The sequence below is a fragment of the Cavia porcellus genome, unplaced genomic scaffold (assembly GCF_034190915.1).
Source record: "Cavia porcellus strain 051 isolate PalLab524CR breed Dunkin Hartley unplaced genomic scaffold, mCavPor4.1 scaffold_5, whole genome shotgun sequence".
Taxonomy (NCBI): domain Eukaryota; kingdom Metazoa; phylum Chordata; class Mammalia; order Rodentia; family Caviidae; genus Cavia; species Cavia porcellus.
In genome coordinates this window covers 44,362,779-44,383,305 of record NW_026947488.1, presented here as the reverse complement: position 1 = coordinate 44,383,305, position 20,527 = coordinate 44,362,779, and the positions used below count along the sequence as shown (strand labels likewise).

At 39.5% G+C, this 20,527-nt stretch overlaps 1 protein-coding gene across 6 annotated transcripts in view; it reads left to right on the top strand.

The window, feature by feature from the left end:
- The window catches only part of Plcb4 (phospholipase C beta 4), a 355,157-nt gene that overhangs the window by 87,857 nt on the left and 246,773 nt on the right, over positions 1-20,527 (top strand). Inside the window, exon 1 of one of the 6 annotated variants that reach the window (XM_023560189.2) lies at positions 1,271-1,759. The exons of the other annotated variants lie outside the window; for them this stretch is intronic. The gene's annotated coding sequence lies outside the window, so the exon portion shown is untranslated. Of the gene's footprint in view, positions 1-1,270; positions 1,760-20,527 lie in introns of those variants that run through there. 6 annotated transcript variants of the gene reach the window in all.

Genomic DNA, 20,527 nt, shown 5'->3' with positions numbered 1-20,527 from the left:
TTGAGGTCAGGTTTTACCTGTGGTTTCATGACTCAGTTTCTGCTTCTGGAGTCCACTTCTGTTAAAAATGGTCATCGTGAATATTATAGTTGAAGATGGTGTTCAGATGTTGTTTTTAATGATTACCTGTGTCCTGGTGTCAGTGTTTTGGGTTGGATGCCCATTCTAAAAGATACATTGTATCAGTGTTGGTCTCTGAGATCTGATGTTCAGATTTTATGGGCAAATAGTGACTGTAGTACAGTCACATGCTGCCATAGCAACTGCAGAGGTGCAAACCAGCACATCCAGCTCTTCGAGGGTGGGCTCTATGCTGTCCCTCATATTTTATATCATAAGGCAACGAATCATATGTCCCCACTACCAGTATATAGTGCTTCCATTCCAGTTGCTTCTAGTTGAAAAACCCAAATTTAACATTATAAAACTAAGAAATTGTGAATTTGACCCTACTGTTATTTCAGAGATATTAGTGCAGTTGGAACAGATGGGCAGCCTAATAATTTAGTGAGTTTTCTAAGTCTTTGAAAACTTATCATAATGTCAGGTTGGTGAAATAAAAGTTAGCAAGTCAAATCTAGAGTTATTATCATTTTCCAACTTGATCTCATGAAATAAAAGAGCTCTTTGTAAAGAACTCAAAATAAAGGTTCCATGATTAAATTGATTTTAGAAACAAAGCATAAAGTAATGTTTCTGATAGGCTCATGATGAACATGAATATATTAAAAATTCAAATTTTGCTGCATAAAATTCTGTATATGTTAGTGTGGGTTCTTTGCTCTAAAATTTGACCCTGCAGCCTTGTTTTGCCTAACTTTTTACTTCTCTGGCACATGTGAAAAATGTTGAATTTTTTACTGTAACACTTAGCATTCGTGGATGGGTATATCTGGGAATTTATGCGTAAGTGTGTGTTAGCATGTGAATTGGATGTAGAATTAAAATCCTCTTGAGATATATTTATAGCACAAAAGTCTCAACATGTTACTATTCATCCAGAGGAGATAATTTCCAGACTTTCCTTTAAATATTAGTGCTTATTTTTTTCTTTGTATCAGTGCTACCACTAACTTACCAGTAGGACAAGCTGAAAACATTCACATTTTCCTTTCTTGAACTCCGATTATGTTCTACGGCAGGAAAAAGGACAAAGGATTGGTGGCAAATTGGAAGGGTTGAAGTAAAGATTGTGAGCAGTTCAGAAACAAGTTATTCCATCTCCTGAACTGTTGGCAATCTGTTGTATTTTCTTTCCAGTGTTGATCTTGAGTTTATTTATAGTCGTCAGTATAAAAAAGAAAGATTTATTTTGAGGGATAATTCAGGAATGGCTTTTAAAAATTTTACTTTTACTCTTGCAACCTTTGATCAGTGACACTGCTTGTTATGTTTGGGGTCTCTCACTGCTTCCTGAGCAGTGTTACTGGGGCTGTATGCCTGTAAAAAGCCTGGGCTACATTTGTTGTTTTGCTTTGAAGAGTTAAGGAGTCTCTCTTGGCCACCCTGTCTGGATATTCTGTTGTGGCACTGTTTGCCCAGCCTCTCAGTTGGTGGCAGAGGGTGGGACTTTGCCTGAGAGAACATTCGTTCAGTTACCAGCCACTGGGCTTGTCCATTCTCTGCCTGTTGCCCCCTCCTCCCTTTCTGGGGGGCAGTGGGCTTGCCCAGAACCGTGACTGCCCTAAAAGGGTTCCATCTGCCTCTAGTGGGCTCTTAGAAACCTGTCACTGTCGGGTGAAGTTTAAATCCTACTCAGGTAAGAAAGCATATTGAGAATGACTTTGTTAGTAGAAGATTTGTGAAGGGGAACAATTTTGGTAAGTTCGTGGGTTTTTAATAACTTGTACAAGAACTATCACAGTTGTATTCTTGTGGTGCCTGAAGGTAAGCAGGTACAGGTACATTCAGTGGTAGAAAAGAATATACTTCTCTAGTGTTAAATTGCATGGGCCGCCAAAACTCTTCATGAAGATTATTTTATTGCTTGTTGATTTTTTCTTTGAATTTTCCAATAAGACAGAAATCTGCCAAAATACCAACAATGTGTATTAAATGCTATCATTCTGTGGTAATTCTGGCATTAATTCAATATAGGTTTATTTTAATGTCTCTTATTGTAAAATTTCCCTAAATCTACCTATAATTCAAATAGATTTTTCAATAAGGTTCTTATAGTAGGATTTTCCCGGTTGATAGTTTTTGTCTGTCATTTACTACTTCCCATATGTTAAATATCAACTGCATGTTAGGGGTATATGGGAACAGTCTTAAAAAATTAAAGTTTCTTCATGATGCATTCTGTGAAAATGTTAAGGGTGATGCAGTAAAGCAAAGATGATGTTAAAAATGTTTTATTAGCTTTACAAAGAGCTGATTTGGTTTGTTTATTTTTCATAATTAGTACTGAGAATATTGGGTACATTTCAATAATTTGTTTTGATTGTCACTTTTTGGATCAGCTATAGTGGTAGGCAAACCCTTACTGTTTAAAAGTCTCGTTTCCCAAATAAGAAGTGAGAATAAAACTGTCTATTTATTGACTTAGCAATGTATGTATTTCTTGGCTTGGAAAGTTTATTATTAGCTATTATATAAAATTTCTTCCTGAAGTACAGAGTAGAAATTAATAACTTGGTTTGTGCATTTGTAATCATGCTTCTAAAAGCTGTTTTCAAATAAATTTTGCATATTCATGAAAAAGAAGTAAAACTGAAGTATGAAACTTACAGTTTTTGCAGAGTAGAATTCAAATGATATTAGGAAAATATTTCTATTTGTGGACTTTTTTTTTTTTAAAGTTAGGACTATCTTGGCATTTTAAAAAAACATACATAAAGTGAAAAGCAGTAAAACCTTAATTTTGTGTGAGCCAGAACTAGGCAGCAATGTGAGCGGAAGAGTTTGTTACAGTGACTGGTGCAAACAAAGTATGATCACTAAATTATATTTTACATAAATTTGTGCCTGAATAAAGTGCAACATTCTGGGGCTGTATTTAAGAGTGAATGAGGAACTTTCACAGCTGCTAAAGCCAAAATGGGGACTGTGGGCTTTGATAATCCTTTGATAATTACCTGTGGGAGAAAACGTTTTATACATTTATCACATGCACAGTGATCTAAAGATACACGGAATATTTCCAGACACATTCAAGTGTATGAAACTTTCAAAACTTTCCAGAAAGGCTTGGCCGTGTTTTACTTTTATGGATTTCTCTCGGGGCTCTGGACTGAATTCTCTTCACCCAGGTAGAGGCCGGGACTGTGAAGCAGCTATTTGGGCAAAGTCCCTCAGAGGAGACACAGCTGGAGGGCTGCATATCACTCACCTGTAGACCTGCGCCTTCCCTTCTGTCTGGGGACCAAGCTGCCAGAACAGAAATCCGGCTGCTGCTGCTGCTGCTGCTGCTGTCTCTGCACGTGCTGCGCCTCACAGCTCAGCATGCACAGGAATCTTTCTGATGTCCTTCCCTGCCTCACATCACAGGCTTGGGGGCCCATGCATCTCTAACCACACCTGGGCAGCTGCTGCCAGCCTGGGGACCACGCTGACCTCTGAGGAGGCACACCTTGAAATATCAAATCACTGGACAGGAAATCAGTTTGTGAGCAAGTGACTGAGAATACCATGGAGGTGAATGGACAGGTGTCGTGTGGCCTCCGTGGGGACAGGGTGGGTGATGAAATGCGTCCTGCTGTTCCCCCCTCCAGGAGCACCTGCCCCTCCAGGAGCTGCCTCCCAAGAGCAGCGTTTGCGTTCACAGCAGGCGTTTCCAGGCTTCTGCTCGGCACTCTGCAGCTCACTGTCAGCACAAGTCCCCTTTATCTCCCCCAGGAATTCACCCACTCCCTCTGCCACAGTCCTGGCTCCGCCGGGAGCCTTTTCTGTGCTTGGGGTTTGATTTGTGCTCTGCACCAGAGTCGTCTTTATGGCTTCTGCTGCCCAACTGGCTCGCAGGTGCCTTGCTTCAGCTCTCTGCAACTTTAAATACAGAAACATTATCGTGGGGAACACATTTGGCTTCCCTCACGTGTAACACACACTTCTCCCATGTAATCAGCCACTTTCGGGCAGTTCATCTATACAAACCTCCAAGTCTCAGCTTGTTAGATGTATGGTTCCACTTTTCTGCTTAAATTCTCTGCCGTGCCCGAGGTGGCAGTGGACTCTTAGGGGAAGTGTGTCACCCCACACACTCCAGTAACTCCTTTCCCCTGTTTTCTTTCCCTGCATTGTTGATGAAAATTTCAAACACATAATCATGTGAAGGAATTTTCCAGAGAACAGGTATGGATTCCCTATTTAGCCTTCATCACTAACACTTGAATTTTCTTGTCTCATTTGCTTGCCCAACCACCTAACCCTTTTTCATCTATTACTAAGTTATTCTGATGTATTAAAAAATAAACTTCAAGCACTGGTTTGCAACCAGCATGATTATTACTGGTTAGACCTGTCTTTGGCGACAGATTCAGTGTAAACTTGACCTGTGCAGTAGCTGGATTGGGGCAAACCTGGTGCACATCAGATCCCAGCAAGATGCAGAGCATTGCTGTGGGGAAAATGCTCGAATCTCCTTCCTGGGCACTCAGGCTCTTCTGCGAGTCTCTCCCTCCAAAAACTGACTCACTGATCACAATTAGTGACTTGTGACCAATTTATTCCTTCAGGATTAATGAGTTGATCGCCTTTATTTTATGCAAGTTATTTTCATAGAATATTTGAGAATATATATCATAGAATTGTTTCTAATACATTAACAATTAGTACAGACTAGTCTGAAATGTTATTTTTGACAATATTGAGATCTTAACAGTAGCTTCATTTCTGTAGTGTTTTTTGTTTGTTTGATTTTTTGTTTTGTTTTGTTTTCACTTGGTACACATACTTACCAGTGGTCTTATTGATTCTCATAACATTATACAGAGTAGTTGGCCAGATAACATATGAATAGCAGTGTGGAGACATGGGGATGGGCATGTTCTCTTACATGTTTTTTTTTGGTTGGCACTTGGTTCCTTTGAATACAGAGAAAGATCGCTCCGACTCACCTCTTCCCTGTGAAGGCTGTGTTAAAAGCTGCCTTCACCATGTCTCTAGTAAGCAATGTAAGCTGGATCACACTGAGTTTTCCAGAAACAGAAAGCTCTGTTCGTGCGACACTTTGAATTCATGTCATCCCATGTTTGTGGATCATGGTTTCTGTGAACTTTACCTTTAGGTGCCTGGCAGAGTGATTTAGACCCACTCAACTATGGATGTACGAAGCCCTATAAAACCTTGACTGTCCAGAAAGCAATTTGCTGGAAGTGTCGGGCTCTCAGAATGACCTGCGGTTACAAAGCGAGAAGCCCCACGGTATCTGTGGTCACAAAGAATAGTGTTTGAGTGTCCAGCACTGTGTCTAAGGTTGTGGTCAAAATGAATGTTTTAATAGTACTGCACAGTTGTCTGCGGGCTAAAGCATTTGAATTAAGTTGTACAAAAGTACCATAACATCCATTTTTGGGTTTGCTGCCGTTCACTTTAACTTACTTTAATGGAATGTGAGTCTCATCTTTGAAAGCTTAACACAACTCCAGCTGAAATCTACAGAGATTTTCTGCTTTGCTGGTGAATACTGACTTATAAACAGTTTATTTCAGTGAGAAAAATCCCATGAGACAGATATGATATGTTAGGTGTTCAGAAGCTTCTTTTACAGGCTATCTTTGGAATATAACATAGTGACTTTTATAGTACATCATTTCTTAGAAAGTTTATATTTTCTTGCTTGGGAACACAAGCATATAACTCAACAGTTTTGAAAAGCAGAATATGATGTTCTTAGAACCAAACTGAAAAAAGGCCAACAGTGATCTATTTTTTAAAAATACCTTTGAAACCAGAGAATGACTGTGTTGTGCTAGAGCCAATGTATAATTAACTACCTAAGGACAAGAAAAACAAATTTCTATATGCATGATTATAGTTTTCCAAGCCATTTAATTTATGGTTGCTTGTCTCTGAGAGGAAAGGATAGAGCAGTTTTTGCCCATAATTAATGAAAACATAATGCAGAGAACCATGTTTGAAGAAAAACAAATTTGGATGTTAAGTGCAAGCTTTCTATTGCATTTTAACAGTATCTGAGGCTTCTGCTTATTTAAATATCTCATCTGATGATGTCATTGGGAGTGTATATCTGTATTCAGATGTATAAAGTCATGTATTTTACCACAGGAAGTATAGGGTTAGGGGAAGTTGTGGTTGTTTTCCTCCTCTCTTGATTTCTAGTCTCAGTGAAATAGAAATACTAATGAATCTTCTCCCTTGTCTTGTGAAGCGCTTACACTGGTGATAAAAACATCAAGTAACAAAAGGTTTCATCATGTTTTCAACCTCAACTGAAAGTTTAAGATTCTGGGGCTAGATAAAAGTCACTAAGCCAACTATCTGTCAAGTATACCTCTTTTTTCCCTGTGTACCTCCTCCCTGTCTTAGAAGGTTCTCAGAAGGTTCTCTGTAAAACCTGCAGTTCCCAAAGCCTTCCTGTTTGCTCTATGGCAAACCCTATTGATCTCTCCAGATACTGTATTGGCTTATATACCTTTTAGTATCATTTTCACTGCATATAATGACTGTTGACTACTTTCTAGTTATTTTATATATTAGCCTTCCCATGTTACCGCAGGGACATTATAAAATAATCTTTGAAAGGACTCTTATCTTCTGTATTTCCCTAGTATCCTAACCTTTTCTTGGTGTTTTGTAGAGTCTTTAATCAGTAAAAACTGTTGACTGATTGCCTTATTATCAAATGAGGCCATTGATCTCTGCGAATATGCTAAACCTATTTTTCCCCCTTCTCTATCAACTCACCCTGAGAATAGAATGAACAGAAAGATGTTAAGGGAAACAATTCTGGGGATTTTCTTTTTTTGTCTTTGTTTTGTCTATGTGTCTGGCCATATTTTAATAATAGTCTTCACATTTAGCACTTTAATAATTCGTCTTATCTTCAAAGAGAAAATTGTTTTTCTAAATAATTTCATTTTCCAGAATGACTGTGTAAAGAAGATTGGTCTCACTGATGATCTAGAGTGTAAGAAAAAGGTAATGTGCTGAAGTTTAGCTTCTAAGTGACTTGAGAACAGATGATGGGCCATACTTGCTTGAACACATTCTGGCTAGAAATACAAAAGTTCTGTCAACAGCTGAATTCTTGTCTTTGGAAATTTGATGTGGCCTATGGTCTGGGATGGGATACTCAGCCAGAGAAAGCCATTCCATTGATTTATCTATCTTTTGTCCCTTACTACAGATGAGTCATATGTTTGGACCTATCCAATAAAGAAAATAAAGAGCAGCAGTCAGTGTTGTGGTTATGTTTTGTGAGTCCTGCACAGTGTTACTAGCTACCTACTTCATCCAAATAGATTTCACTTATCTTCTAACAAATCAGAGATCTTCTCCTTAGAGGAGGCACATGATTTTTTTCTAGTTTAATCCAGTATATTTCCAAGACCTTTATATTATACTCTGGTTGTTCTTGTGACAAATTACAATAGATGAAGTCGTTTAAAACAACATAAATTTGTTATATTACATTTCTAAAGTTCAGTAGTCTGAAAGAGGTCTTCCAGGGCTGTGTCTTTTCCTGAAGGTTCTAGGAAAGATTCTTTTCCTTCCTTTTGCAGCTCTGAAAGCTACCCACAACCTGCAGCTCAGGGCTGCATCACTGTGACCTTTGTTTCGGGGGTCACATGTCTTTTTTAAATATTATTTATTTATTAATTTTTGGTTAAAAGTAGGAAAATTATTGGAGAAAAGGAATGAGGAATAAGAATAGGGAGTAGGGAGTAGAAATAGCTCTTGAGAAGGAGGAGGGGTCTGAAATAGGTTGCCCACATCTCCTTCTTTGAATCTCCTTTTTGTCTCTCTTCATTTTTTGCAGAATCTTTTTTATTACATGAGGGAATCCAGGGTTAACTTATTATCAGAAAACCTTTAATTTAATCATATCTACCAAGTTTCTTTTACTGTGTAAGTAATATACTCACAGGTTCCAGGGATTAGCTTATGAACAGCTGGAGGCAGAGGGACCTTATTCTGTCCACCGCACCCAAATCTGCCTCCTGTGTGATTCTTTCTCATTCATGTTCTCTGTAGTGTTAAATAACTGAAACTGATTTTACCCTTTATTTTTCAGTCAAATGTTTATCTAGAAGATAGGATGGAAATATTTCAAAAATGAATTCTATTCCTTTTCACAAATTAGCACGTATTAATGTTTTATTTTAATGCTGTATTAAATAATTACAAGATATCTATCTATCTATCTATCTATCACTATTTTCTCCTATGGCTTGAGTATTCTTCTTTCAAATCCATTTTACCTGATAATGTTTCATTTAAAGTTCGTTTTGTATTGGTATTTTCTTTTTGTCTCTTCTATGGAGTTAACTTCCTACTTACTAAGCTACTAGTTCCCTCCTTGCTTCCTTGACTTTAATCATTTCAAATCCTTTTTCTCAGAGGCATTTCTGGTTCAGTGTATTTGGTGATATCTGGATGCATTCACTGGTGGCCATTTTTACATGTTTTGATATCAGACAAATAGATGCTTAATGCATGCACATGTTTATATATTTTCAATACATGCACAGATGTAAGATACATATGTATATACATACACATACATAGAGACAGATATGTAAATATATTTCAGTCTATTACCTGAAGAAGCACAAGATCTAGTAAATCACAGGATTATTTAGTATATAATATAAAACTCCACTTCATAAGCATGTACACAAAACATTAAAACTATGGCTATGATTTTCATTAATGCTTAATTTAGTCATTTGTTAGCTATTACTGATAGTCAAGTAGCAAACCTCTGAGAACACTATAATGTGACAAAATTGCTATTAAATGTTTTCCATCTGATAGGGAAAAGAGCATTGAGTTTGTCCGCGGGTGTTTTATTTTGTTTTGCCGTGACTTCTGGTATTGTACTGTGCAAAGTTAAAGAAAGCGTGAAACAAACAGTGGGCAAAGACCTAGTACACATGGAGGAACAGTGAGTGATGACTGGGGAGCAGCAGAGATGGGCTGATGGGGTGCAAAAGAGTGGTTGGGACAGAGGTTTTGGAAAAGGAATCAAATGAGGGTGGAACCAGTGGATGTGGCTTCCTGGAGACTGCAAGACCAGACTTCCATGTGCATGGGAAACATGTCCCACAGATGTGGAAGGACCTTTCTGTGGGAGAAGAGAGTGACTAATTCCATTCCTGCGGTGGGAGTAGAAAATTGGCAGAAAGATTCAGAAACAGCAACCAGTTGGGGACAGGAGAGCAGGATGCTAAAAAACTCATCTATCTAGAGGAGATGATTTGCATTGTTGAATGGTATTCTTGGAAATTGGGAATAAAATACATGACTGGAGGTTTGTTGTACTGATTTTATCCCAAAGGTATGAGGAGTTGTTAAAGTGCTGCTGCTAATTTATGTCATATAGCAAGCAGAGCCTCTGGGACTGGTCCGAGCCAGGGGCAAGGTGCTGGTATAAATTTCAGTGACTCATCTCTCAGTTCTAAAATAACAGCAGGCTGAGGGTCAAAGTGTCTTCAAGAGAGGAAGTCTTTTTGACACATGTTCTCCTTGAAATCGATCTAAGAACCATTGCTTATAATTCAGCTTCTCAAACTGGTGTAAGGAATATGGCCCAGAGGGATGGAGCTGGGGGATGGGAAGTGAGCCTGCATCATGTCATGGAGGGCGTTGTGTTACCTGCAAAGATATTTAAATTTTATCTTACAGGTTTTCAGAATGGTTTCAGCGTACCCCTCAGAGATGTTCTTTTAAAAATTTCTATTACTAGTATTTGTGCCTTTTATTAGTCCATAATGGTCGCATTCCTTGTGGGGAGTTGGAATGTGTACCTAGCACTGGAATACATGGATGGGCTCAGAACTCAGGGGCTATGAGCAGATTAACTTTCCACCACATTTTCATTGTGTGTGTGTGTGTGTGTGTGTGTGTGTGTGTGTGTGTGGCACTGGGGATTGAATCAAAAGTCTTCACACTAAGCTACATCCGTACTCTCATCTTTTATTTTGAGACAGGGCTTTTCTAAGTCATTATGTTGCCCAGACTGTTCTGGAACTTGCAATCTTCCTGCCTCAACATCCTCCAAACCTGAGATTATAGGTGCACACCACTATGCCTGGCTTAATTTTTGTGTATGATTGATCTGCCCATGAATGCATCTTTTTTCTCCTACTTATCGAAGGAAGGTATTATTTCCCAAATCCTAATATCATACATTGTCCTGTGGTATAAAAAAAAAAAAAATTGTGCGCTAAACAGAAAGTGCTCTGTTTATAACAAAATTGAAGACATATTTGGATTAGTAGTTGATAAACTAGTATATTAAAATAATTTTGATGTTAGATCATTGCCTTTGGGCCTGAAATTCAAAAGAACAGATGTGGGGAATAAATAAGATGGATTCAGCAATTTCTCTTAGGTTTCTGGTTTTGTCACCAGATGAATGGGGCCATTTAATGAGGTGAGGACCAGTGGAAGATGGGGTAGGCAGAATACATGTTCCTGTAAAGATACACAAATGCCAATCTGTAGAATTTGTAGATGTTTCCTAAGAAGGCAAAAGGACTTTGCAGATTTGATGAGGGTTTTTGAGGTAGTGAGATAATCCTGGAAAATCTGCATGGACTATCCCTTATAATGAATGTTTTAACATAACTGATTGTTTTCAAGGGGAGAGAGAGAGAGAAAGAGAGAGGGAGAGAGAGAGAGAGAGAGAGAGAGAGAGAGAGAGAGAGAGAGAGACAGACAGAGTCAGAGACAGACAGACAGACAGATAGAAGCAGAGGCAGAGACAGAGACAGACAGACAGACAGAGAGATAGATAGAAGCAGAAGCAGAGGCAGAGGTAGAGACAGACAGAGAGATAGAAGCAGAGGCAGAGGCAGAGACAGACAGACAAAGAAGTGGGCAGGAGAGATTCAAAATGTGTAAGGAACCTGTCAATTTGACTTCTCATTGCTGGTTTGGAAGAAGGAAGAAGCCAGAAGCCTTGGCTGCCTCTAGAAACTGGGAATGCCAAGAAGCAGATATGCCCCTGGGTCTTTGGGGAGGAAGGAAGCCCTCTGATGCCTGGTAAGACCTTGATTGCACTGCTGACCTACAGGACTGTAAAAGATAGAGTATAGCTTAAGCTACTAGTGAGTGGTTTGGTTACAGCAGCAAAAGACAACTAATGTAGCAGGTCTGCGCAGCTTTTTCATTTTAGGTGTTGGGGACTGAATCAAGGTCAAGCTTTTCTCCTAATAAGCTTGAGCTCTACTGCTGAGCCCCAGACTTGTCCAGGATTTTCATTGGGAAGTGAGGTGAAATACTTGGTATTATTGGAGGTGCCAAAGGTTAACTGCTTCGGGTTGTGGGCATTTTAATATATGTTTAATATATTCCCTTTGAATATATGCTTTCTGTAGTGAATGACAGAAACCATTAAGAAAGAACATTTCATTTAAAGCTTGTTTTCAGTTCTTTCTACTCATTAGCTTCTTCCTCAAAATTTGGGATTGGAATAAGTGATTTCAGGTTCTCTTCAGCTTGAAAATCATGACAATATTTGCCCTAAATAAATTAGAATGCATGAGACATTCTACTACCTATTTCAGTCCCTTCTCTGACAAGGATGAAGCAAATAAAGGGAACCATATGGAAGAATTATGGGTAAACACACGAATGTGGCATTCACTGTAAAACATGAATGCGTGTGTGCTGTGTAACAAGTACCTTGTTTAGAAACGTGGCATCCTAAACACTTGGTGTAAATCAGCACATGCTTTAGGATTATTTCTGTTCCCAAAGGTCTCACCTGCATCAATACAGATGTAAACGCAAGTTTGGGACAGGAGCTCAGATTGGCCTAACAATCTTGTGTCCTAAGTATTCATCATAATAAAATCTGTATCTTGATATCACCACAGATTATTACCAGGCTGGTCTGTAGTGCTGCTAATGGCATTCTTTTCATGGCATTTGCCACTCATGGTTCAGAGATTTAAATCTCACAGGTAGAATTAACCCCTGGATGGAATTTTCTTTTTTTTCTGTTAAGAAGCTGATGCTGCTTTTTGAATTTTGCACATTGGGCACTTGTTAGGTAATGGCTATATATGATTGCTGTGTAGAAGAAAACATGCTAAAGTCAGTTATTTAGAGCTCCCTCTTGCCTTGAATCCATTCAGCACAAATAGAGCGCCAATGGAAAATTCCCTTCAATGGAAGGGGCTTAATTTCCAGTGTAACGATGCGTATAACACCGATAAGGGTCACTCTCACACACCTGATGGGTGAATTACAGTCAGGGCTGCCATGCAAATAACATTGCTTTTGTCAACTCATCCCCTGCCAGAGGTCACAGTCAAGTGCATTCTCACCCATTTGATGATTCTAGATGCAAATTCTGTAGGGGAAGAAAAAAAATCTACTTATTTCTTAGGAATTATCTCATTAAAAGAGAATTTGGAATGTGGTTCTGTGTGGATCAGCTGTTGCTGTAATGTCCTGAAAAATCTTGTTCCAACAAAATTAAGCCCTTGAGCAATAACTGAACAAGTGCCCTTGAACTTGTTGTGCTGACATGTGCTTGCCAAATGCTGTGGTGTAATTTGTGGAGATAATAAGTCTACTGTGAGGAAGACGCATAAGCTGCAGAGCCCGTATGTTGTGTCTGATTCTGGTACTGAGAAAGTTTTTAGGAAATTATGACCTTGAACATGCTTGGAACAGTTGACCAGCATGAGGTCACTGATGTTATCCAAGTGGTTGCTTCCTGCAGGCTGCCATCCTTTGTCTCATGCACCCCATGCAGCTCTTCTGAACTAATATTCTGTATGCTACATCAGTCTTGAGAGGTGCTGATGCTAATCCAATTAATTTCTGCAAAGAAACTCGAAATGTCCTAGGATATCTGAATTAAGAGGCTCAAGGTGCATCATTTTCTTTTGCCATGTTGATCTCCATTCAAGCTATCTCTCATAAGTCTTGATGACACCCAACATTTTTCTTGAGGACTATTTGGTTATGTATTTTCTCCTGCACCCCTGAGTCTGTTAGTCAGTTTGAGTTACTATGACAAGTACTGTATAGTGGGTGACTTATACACTATACCTTGACTTCTCATCATTCTGAGGGTTGAGATGGTTGCAGATTTGGTGTGTGATGAGGGCTTTCTTCTAGGTTTTCAGAGAGATATATTCTTGCTACTAGAGTGGGGGATGATGGAGATATGTTTGTTTCTCTACCATTTTTTTCTGAAGGGTATTAATGTGATCAAATATCTCACCCTCATTTCCCAATCTAACCTCTCACTAATAGCTCTCTAATAGTATCACATTGGGGGTTGGAGCTTCAACATAAGAGTTTTCAAGGAACACAGACATTTAGTTCATAGCAGTATACCTTGGCTAATAAAATGAGATAATAATAATTCTGTAGAGTTTCTTACAATAGTACCAGGGCTGTATCCCAAACAATACTTGTTTATCGTTTGCTTGCTTTTTCTTTCTCTCTCTTTCTTTCTTTCTTTCTTTCTTTCTTTCTTTCTTTCTTTCTTTCTTTCTTTCTTTCTTTCCTTCCTTCCTTCCTTCCTTCCTTCCTTCCTTCCTTTCCTTCCTTCCTTCCTTTCTTTCTTTCTTTCTTTCTTTTTTTTTGTTTGTTTCTTTCTTTCTAGTAGATCAATATTACGAGGCATTGAGACTTACTTTCAGTTCTTTGGCTAACTCCCTGAAATGATTTTGAGGCAAGAAAGGGCAGAATGAGTGACAGATTTTAAGAGCAGTGAGGAGCAGAGCAGTGGGAGTCACCTCATCAGTTTTGTGGCTGTCCTTTTCCCACGTCAATTCAGCTGTAGCTTGGCCCATGAAAGATGTTCAGAAATTGAGTTTTGAATACATTTATTGGTTGTTAGCTGGAGTAGTTTTATAGCAGTAAAAATTACCTCATTGAAGAGTTGGTTCTTCTTTGTATTGAAAAGTTTTTCAGCTTTAGGCTCTGTGCCCATACCTGGCTGCAAGCTCTTGCTTTACCCATTTAACATGCATAATGGGTTTTGAGTTCTTTTTCTTCTTTGGGATATCAATTGCCTACCTTTGGGACGCTTACAATTAAAATAAGTCTTTAAAGTTGGTTGGCCTGGAAACCACCCATTATTCCAGGCTGAAATGCCTAAGGGAGGCTTATTTTTCCTCTTTTTGTCTGCAAGTGAAGGCTGTACCAATTCTCCCAGTCACCCCCAGGTTCATTTAAGGCTGTAGAAACGTGGATATCCATGGTCTATTTTAGAATATGCCTGTAATATGCACTGGGTCCAGAACAACGGGCGGTTTACTGGCTTTAGTGACCAGATGCTTCTGATAGCGGGAAAGACAGGTTGAACGTTTTCCTTGGAACTATAGATAAGAGCAAAGAAAGAAAGATTCTTGACACATTCATGAGAGGGTCAAAATGCATATGTCTTGGTGCCGGGTGGCTTGAACCAGTGAGTGGTTCAAGCATGACTGTTCCGCTGGGCAAAATTTATTACTTTTCTTAGTGAAAAAGACCAATTAAAAATAGTTGGATCCATTTGTACTACCACTGCTACAAGCTGCCAGTGGGATAGTATCATGGGTGGTTCAAGCAGATGGAAATTTGTTAAAATTAAGTTTGGAGCAGTATCAAAAAGACCTGTGAAGTTAGAGATACCTATCTAGATGCAAATGCTAGTTTAATTGAACTTATTATTTTTAACTACTCTTGTTTGTAATTGCACTTAGTGATAAGTAATGTTTTAAGTGTTTTTTAATGGTTTTTGGAAATGTTGTATATAAATGTTTAAAATTGTAGGCAAATTGAATTAGGGAAAGTAGAATCTCATTTTTCTGTTGATGTGTGTTATTAAAAAACATTATTGTCATTTCAAATTAGATGCTCTGATACATTACTGGTAAGTCTTAGAATGAAATTTCAGTTTTTTCTGGTGAAAATGACTGGATATTAATTTATGCTACATTGTTGTGTGTTTGTACCACCTTCCTTGCCAACTAGAGGCTATGACGCTGTTAAAAATAATAACCAAAAAAATAATAATAACCAGTCCAAATCTGTTGTAAATATATTTGTAGAGTAAAGAATCTACTTCCTTTTGAACTACCATTTTCTCTTTACCACTTTTGGAAGTTCAAGGTTTTCTATTTCTGTGTCTCCTTTGGAATAAGTAAAAGTGATTTTTAAAAACATTTAAAGCAGCTGTTCATGGTGGCACATGCTTGTAATCCCAGCACTATGGTGGCTGAGACAGGAAGATGGCCCTGAGTTTGAGGCCAGCCTGGGCTCTCTGTAGTGAGTGCCAGACCAACCTGGAATCATAGTAAGACCCTATCTTAAAAAAAACCAAAGCCCCAGACAGACAGAAAACAAAAACAAAACAAAACAAACAAATAAAAAAAAAAAAAACCTAACTCTGAAACTCACCGGAATATGGGAAGTTTTGAAGAAGCAGTGTAATTGAAGGTACGGAAACATCTGCTTCCCCCCAGTGACTCCTAAACCCCCAGCACCTTCAGTAGTGGTTCTGAAAACAGCGGTGGTGAAGGGAAGAAATGCAAATGCATGTTCTTTGAGGAGTTTCATTCCAGTCAAGTTTTCCTATTTCATTGGCGTAGCCTGCTTTCTTTGGCTCATACTGAGCTCCACGTGGGTTTTAGGTAGATGTTTGCATCACCTTAGAAAGCAGTTCCTTTTAAGTCGTAAGAAAAATACACCCCGTGTGGTAGATAGTGAAGGTGACGTCAGCAAAGGGGCCATACTGGGGAAGCCACCAACTGTTTCTTTAGTCAAAAAAATGATTCTGTGTCCATGGGTTTGGTGGTGTGCCTTGAAATTTAAATTTGTAGCAAAGGAAAGTATTTGAGGGTCTAGATGGGGAAAAGCCAGAAAGATATAAATGAAAGGAGAAAGAGAGAGAGACAAAACAGACACCTGTGATTGTTTTATAATTAGGGGACAGTGCTTTATGCCACTCATTACTTGAGAACACACATTGCCACCATCATCTGATTTATGGCTGTTGGTGATTTCATGTGTTTGCTGTCTATGTGTAACACAACTCTAGCTTCCGTTAGCAAAATTAGTACACTGGCAGTTGCTCCTGTTAGTCTGTGGAATCCTTGCCCTCCTAATGGGCACTCTAGTTTTTCCTAGTGGAACAGAACTACATTTGGGTGAAACTTGGTAAGTATGATTAGTTAACACTTTTTGTAGATAGATTCCTGTATTAAATAGCAGGTGCTAAACAGAAGCCTGGTGTTTGATTAAGTGATAACATTTTAAAAAATCATTCTGTATTTATTTAGCAATTTAGCAAGTACATAAATATTATTCAGACTCCTTCTTAGAATCTCTCTTGGCTCCTCTCTCTCACACCCCCACAAGGTGTGTTGACACATCTGCCTGCTCTAAGAGCCTTCATTGTACCCACCTTCCATTGCTGTCACCCTGGTTCCAGCCACGTTCGCTTTCATTGCATTAGCATCTCTTTTCTCCCAGCCCCTCTCAGCATCCCCATAGACTGCCCTCTTGCCCACGGTGACCTGCCAAGCAAAGGGGCCTCCCTGTCCTGAACCTTCTAGTGGGTCCTTATCTTCGCCAAGTGAAAGCCAGAGTCTTTTCCCTGACCTCCTGACCCCACCTAATCAGACTCTTGATTTCCACTTTGACCTCATTTTGTGCTCACTCTGCCACTTCTGTCATGCTGACTTCCTCCCTGTCATCCCTGGCTCTTCCTTTCCCCGGAAAATTCTCTTTCTCCTCTCACTTAACAACGTGGCTAATTTCCTTACCTCCTAAGTCTTTGCTTATTTATAAACCTCACCTTTTTGTAGTCCTTCTGCCCTGTCCTCTATTTTTAATTTTTTTTTCCATAGCACTTCCTACTTTTCACTTTAGTATGTAACAGATGCTGTGTTTAGGGGCTGCCCTCTCTCACCCCTATGTAGAATGTTAGCACAATGTGATGATATGGTGGCAATTTTGTTTTGCTTTGGGGTGTGTTGCAAGCTCCTAGAATAGTTCCCCCAGGATAGTTCTCATATAGTGGGAGCTCGATAAATATTTGCTGAGTAAATGACTGCTCACAGAAGGGTTATGGGTGGACTCTTATCATCCCTTCACCACAGGGACCAAATAATGAATCTGAAAGCCAATTCACAGCATGTTGGTTCAGATTTCATATTTTACATGTCCTCTTAAGTTGAAAGGAAGTTAAAAAGTACTATTAATCATAACTCACTCATCATTGTGTTCTGTTAATGACAGATTAGCCTCTGCCAATCTATTCCAGAAACTTCAATCTGATTTTTAAAGGTTTTTGATTGGGGTGAGGCTCTTTTTCAGGAAAGCACCACTCTCACATTTGTGGAAATATAATTGTGTGCCTTAGTAGTTTTGGGAAAATAATTGTGCCTTTCATTCCACTCTTCTGACACCAACTGATAAACCAAATAAAAATGTTAGGCATTGTAGTTTTTTGGAGTAGTTCAAGTAGTCCTGCAGGTCATAGTGTTCTGGGAACTTACTTTTCTGGACTTCCCATCTGCCTGTTTTTGTGCCTTCTGAGTGTTGGAAAAGTCAGGTAGTCTGCATTGTGCCAGCCGTGCCACCACCTCTTTCCTGACCCTCTTTGCAGAAGGACGCCTACTGTGTCGTGGCCAGATTCCTTCTGCCACTAGTTAGAATTACGTGATTACCTTGTGCTTCTCACCTCAGCCTGCTTATCTAAATCAGTTCCTTCAGCCACACTCTCTAGAAAGGTATAGGAAGACACAGAAAAATCCATCAGTCTTAGTTATTTTTCTCATTGCTGAGACAAGATACCGAACACCCAAAGTTAAGGGAGGAAAGGTTTATTCAATCCTCCAAGGCAGGGTGAGATGGCAGTGGGGCATCACAGAGGAGAAATAGTTCATGGTCAGAAGAAGGCAAAAGTGCAGCAAGCAACAAGTGACAAGGGATAAGCAACAATTACACTAACTGTTTCTATTTTATCCAGGCTAGGGTAAGTCGCACTCACACCCTTAATGCTAGCTTTGCCCTGTGAATCAGTCCCAACCTCACATCCTTGAACCCAGCAGCATATATCATATATCCAGTCAGCTCTGAAAAGCCACACCAACAACTGCATGAGGCTTTGCAGGGACATCCAATACAAACCACAACACCAGCCATCACTGCCGCCTGCCTTGGACCTGCTTGTTCTATCCTTTGAGCTTTAGGCACCAGGGCCCTGACTGAAGGACCTTCCCTGTTACTGTCCTCTTGCCATTTCCCTTCCTGCCCTATGTTACAGCCAAGTTACAAGACTAGCCCTTTCCAAAACGCAGCAAGCCCCCTTCACACTTTCCTTCTTCAAGAAATGAAGGTTACCTCCTACTTCAAAACTTCTCCACCCTTCTGCTGAGGACTCCAGTTACACTTGCTGTGTTCCTCCTTTAACACTGAAACTCATTTACCTTCTGGTGAGGTCAATACTACAACTGTCCTAACCTCCATGCTAGAGTGTTAACCTTCTGGAGGCCAGCATGCATGTCTTCTATTGCCATAACTGGCTCACTGTGTAAACCAGTATGAATTCAGCATAGTTTTTAGACCCATGGAATGCTACTGGATGGAGGACACATGAAATTAAAAAAAAGTTGCAGAGCACAGAGATTTTTGAATGGTCCTGATTTTGAAATTCTTTGTCGCTGTCTCTTCTGAAAATTATAGTTTTATTCTTTTCAACAGTGCACAATGGGGGTTTGGAAATGTAGTTTGGAAATGTAGTTAGCATAGACAGTTATGATCTAGTAACTTAACTTTTCTCCTGTAAGACTTAATATTGAAGGACATTCTAAGTGATGATACGAGGGTGATGCACGTTAAGGGTCCTCTTAATATGCTCCTGGATTTTTTCTTGATAGCATTAGGAGCTCATTTAGGAGTTACTCTCATGACATTCCGTTTATGTGTTGTAGCTACATGCCTGGTAGTAAATTTATATGTAGACATTCTCGCACTCTTATCTAGAAGCTTTCTGCCAGACATGGTTGAGGTACTTCTAGAAGATAATACTCATGTATTTATGCCATGATTTTAGTAAATATTTATAGAATGCCTGTATTGTGCCACATGTATAACATGAATAGATCAGATAAAAGCTTTGACCATGTGTAGCACCATACACCTTTAATCCCAAGGATCTGGGAAGCAGAAGCAAGTGGATTTCAAATTTGAGCCCAGCAGGGACACCTTAGTAGTTTGGTTGAGATCCTGTCCGAAAATAAAAATTATAAAGAGGACTGGGATGTAGCTCAGTGTGAAGATCCTAGGGTTCACCTCTAGTAATGCAAAATAGAAAAAGTTCTCCACTGTCACAGAGTTTATGTTCCAAGGGCGGAAGAATGAAAAACAAAGTACAGTTGTGCCAGATGATGGTAATTGTGATGGAAAACCTTAAGCAGGAGAAAGGAGCCAGAGATTGTGGAGTGGTTATGAGGGGAATTGGAGTTTACACTAAGGTGATTGGCAGAGGCCTGAAGGCAGTGAAATAAACCCATGGATATCTGAAGGGAAGAACTTTGTAGTCAGAGGGAATTATATATATTCTTGTGTGGGAGTGGCTTGTCATTGTGAGAAGTCTCTTTACATCCTGGAAAGGATTGGAGAGTAGGGCTTGAGTTCAGAGGTACTGGCCTTCAATTTCTCTACCTCTGCTGACAAGTTGGCCTGGGAAATTGTGGTGAATGTCTGACCTGATGTAGCAGCATCCTTGGACTCTACCCACTGTGTGCAGGTATCGTAGTGTCTTTCTCTGTTCATGCTACTATACAGCAACACACCACGGGCCAGATAATTTATAAAGAAAATTAAGCTCTTGCGGTTCAGGAGGCTGGAGAGTCCAACATTAAGGCAGGCAGCCGATTCAAGGTCTAGTGAAGGCTCTCTGCTTCCCAGATGGCACCTGGTTGCTGCAGTCTCCTATGGCAGAAAGTGAAGGGCCAAAGAGATTGCAGTAGTCTGTTTTTTGTGGCTCTTAGCACGTATCACAGATTGGAAAATAAACAGGATTTACTTTGGCTGCAGTATAGAGCTACCAGCATTCCATCTTCAGGATTCTCCCTAATGACCTTACCCTAATCACTTCCCAAAGGCTCCAGCTCTGAATACCATAGCTGAATTAAGTTTTTGCTCTCTTAATACCTCACATTGGAGATTAAATTTCAATGCCTGAGGCCCTAGATAACACACTCAAATCATGTCTGAATCACAGCAGGGACAGAAATGGAAAAGGGACTAGGTAGTTCTATCGAGGTCTTATTCCAATCATGAAGGAAAAACCCCCGTAGTCCATGGTGGCCCCGACTCTCAGGACTGTTTCATTGGGATTAAATTTTAACACAAGTCATGTAGGGAACACAACCACTGAAAT